This window comes from Crocuta crocuta, unplaced genomic scaffold (assembly GCF_008692635.1).
Source record: "Crocuta crocuta isolate KB4526 unplaced genomic scaffold, BGI_CrCroc_1.0 scaffold104, whole genome shotgun sequence".
Classification (NCBI taxonomy): Eukaryota; Metazoa; Chordata; class Mammalia; order Carnivora; family Hyaenidae; genus Crocuta; species Crocuta crocuta.
The window spans coordinates 48,129-51,601 of record NW_027529998.1 but is presented as its reverse complement, the minus strand read 5'-3'; the positions used below and the strand labels follow the sequence as shown (position 1 = coordinate 51,601).

The 3,473-nt window shown below is 42.0% G+C and overlaps 1 long non-coding RNA gene across 1 annotated transcript in view; it reads left to right on the top strand.

Annotated features, from left to right (window-relative positions):
- Positions 1-2,930, top strand: part of LOC144231104 (uncharacterized) — a 40,850-nt gene extending 37,920 nt beyond the window's left edge. The window contains exon 3 of the long non-coding RNA XR_013334984.1: positions 2,686-2,930. This is a non-coding gene — a long non-coding RNA (uncharacterized LOC144231104). The remainder of the gene's footprint in view (positions 1-2,685) is intronic.
- The last annotated feature ends 543 nt before the right edge of the window (positions 2,931-3,473 follow it).

Below are 3,473 nucleotides of genomic sequence, written 5' to 3'. Positions count from 1 at the left end.
CTGAAACAGGCTCCAGGCTCTGAGCTGGCAGTCAGCACAGAGCCCGACGCGGGGCTCGAACCCACGAACCGTGATATCATGACCCAAGCGAAAGTCGGACGCTTAACCGACTAAGCCACCCAGGCGCCCCTTAAATGGTATTTCTTAGAGCACAAGTGGAGGTGCGGCAGAGAGAGACAGAGACAGACAGAATTCCAAACAGGGTCCATGCACAGAATGCAGCCCAACTTGGGTGCTAATGTCAGAACTTTGAGATCATGCCCTGAGCCTAAATCAAGAGTTGGGAGCTCATTGGATTGAGCCACCCAGGAGTTCCCTTGTACCTCCCTGGAATACTAAAATCTCCCCCCACCAGGAGTACAAAGCTCATTCATTATGGAATATACAGAGTATGTATAGAATTGTTTTCTTAAGGCTCATGTGCAACCTTCTACTCAACTCTACATAAGATAATGGACTCCCCGTTCTGAATATCCATCCTAACCCTAAATGAAAGGACACCATTCGCCCTTCCTCCAGGAGTATCTGCTTTGGAAATTACTCCCTGTGATCTCCTTATATCTTGTAAATCATTTTCCTTTGTCTCACATTCTTACCTTGTGTGTGTGTGTGTGTGTGTGTGTGTGTGTGTGTGTATTTTTTTTCCCCTGATTCATCAAGGACTGAACTCCTGTTAGCTCACTTATATTAGGAGAACTGGTTCTGGCTTAGGAGAGTTTCCTGCTTTATGAGGTAAGATGGTTTGTAGCCCAGTATTATGCTCTATTTATTCAATAGGATTTGTAAGATGAAGGCAACAACACAGGAATATACATGCAAATACATACTGTATTTACATCACACAGTGCACCTGACATATATTTCCTTAAATGGAAAGTGTTGGGGAGTTACAAATGTATTTAGCATATTATATTGTGAATTTGAATTTCACACCACAACCTAGGGGATCTTTTTAAATGCAGATTCTGTGCCAAAGTTCTGGGATGGGGTAGGTGTTTGCCATTTCTAACAAGGCAGTCCTCAAGGGGCCAAGGGACACACATTTCTATAACAAAGAGGAAGAACTAAAGGCAGGGAATCTTGGAAGACTTGGAACTGAATGGGTTTTATAGCAAGTGCAGGTTCTATTAGACTAGCAAGAAAGGCAACCAGGCTTTCAAGCATTTCCTGATTCATAGAGAGCATTAACAATTTTTCATAAATTAATGGAAAATAATCAAGAGAACAGAAACTTTCTTTTTGGTGAATATTTTGTAAAGCATTTGGTACATGGTAGGGATTAGGTTTTAACACAGGTCATCTGACCTAGAGTTGACCTAAAATGACACACTTGTCAATATACAGAGGGGACCCTAAAGCAGTGTTCATAGCAGAGATCAAACCTGAGAAGAAGGATGGGAAGGTATGTACATGAGATTACATCTCTCCTTATCCATTCTATGCTCACATCCATGATTAAAAGAAGTTGTATAGACATTAAACGTCATAAAGTAGTAAAGGGTAATGGTGACTAAGAAACATTTTCAATGAGGGACACACAAGTGGCTCAGTTGGTTAAGTGTCCACCTCTTGATTTTGGCTCATGATTTCATAGTTCATGAGTCTGATCCCCATATCTCAGGCTCTGTGCTGACCATGTGCAGCTTGCTTGGGATTCTCTCTCCCTCTCTCAAAAACAAATATTTTCAGTGACATGAAACTCCTAAAACCAGTTGTAGATGATGATGGTTAGGTCTTTTACTCACTCTATCAACACAAGCACATATAATGCTCCAAATAAAAGTTATATTTCTGACTCTAGGATGATAAGGGATACTATCAAAATTTTTACCCTTTAGCACAGAAGGTTAACATATAGTCCTATACTTTTGATATGCATCAAATAAAGGCTAGTTCCTACATTCTTTTTTAAAATTATTATGTAAGTTTGTTTATATTGTGAGAGACCGCACGGGAAGCATGGTGAGAAAAGGAAAGAACCCCAATGAGGCTCCAGGCTGTGACTGGGCCACCCAGGTACCCCTGGTTGCTGGATTTTTATAAGGTCTCGTGACGTCCAGCACATCTCACCACTGCTTAATGTGGAACTGAATGATGAGCCCCAGAGAAATCTTGCAGGAGTCATCATACAAGTAGAAACTGAAAGAAACATTTGTGTTTGAATACTCCATGCACCTACCCTCCCCCTTGAACATAGAAGCTCCATGCAGCCAAAGTACAGTTCTTTCTCCCCACGGGCCCTGGCCCTGAGCTACTTCGATAAACTATCTGGCACCATACAAGAATGGTCCTGACCATGGTACTCCAGGATCCCATAACATAGTGTTTCTTTGAAAGCTTTTTAAAATTTTATTATTTTCTAAAATTTTATTTATTTTTTTATTGAGAGAGAGAGAGAGAGAGGGTGCAAGTGAGTCAGGGCAGAGAGACGGAGCTGGGTAGAGAATACCAGAGGGGCAGAGAGAGCAGGGGAGAGAGGAGAGATATGGCTCCTGTTCATCTGATACTAGGCTCCAGCTCAGGAATGGGGAGATCATGACATGAGTGGAGGTCAGATGCTTAACCTACTGAGCCAAACAGGTACCCTTCACTGAAAGCTTTTGTTTCATTCATTATTTGGGCTCTGTCTTATTTCGGTATTTAAGACACTCCAAATGGTAATTACGTGCTTCTTTTCCTTTTCAGAAAATCCATAGAAGAAAATAGAGTATGCCTGTGTCTTGACCATGGAGCAAAATAAAAACCTACAGGATGAAAGTCTGACTCATTTAAGAACCTCCACTCCCAGAGGTCATTACATGTACTACACAAAGGTGAGAGCCTTCCTTGTCCACTGGAAACTGATGTGATGATGTGGGCCAGGAGGAAATAAATGCTCAAGAAAATATTCCTGAGGACTTTTTGGTGAAAGAGGCTTTTTTGTTAAAGCACAGGGGCAGGATCTGTGGAAAGAATGAGCTGCAGTGTGACGGTGAGGAGCCATTGGTTACTCCCTTTCAGTTGGGGGGACGGTAGAAATAACAGTGTCTAAAGGGATTTTCGTATGTTAAAGAAGACTCGCAGGATACTGGAAGTCTGACTGTGGTCAAGCTAAGCTTGCTTTTTGCCTCTAGAGAAGCATCACCATTAGAGCAGTTGTGAATTCCGTGAGGAAAATCTCCCTCTGCCAGTCTCAAGTGTTTCTCTGCGGGTGGTAAGTTGTGAGAAATTTTAATTTTACCTACATTTTTTTCTTTTATTCTGCTCATCAGAAACTACAAGACAGGGGAGCCTGGGTGACACAATCGGTTAAGCTTCTGACTTTTGAATTCGGCTCAGGTCAGGATCTCTTGGGCTGTGAGTTCAAACCCTGTGTCTCACTAGGTGGTGGTGCTGTGTTGCCTACTTGGGATTTGTGCTCTCTGCAACTCCCCTGCTCTCCCTGTGTTTCTGTCAGTATAAATAAACTTAAAAAAAAAAAAAAGGAAAAAAAA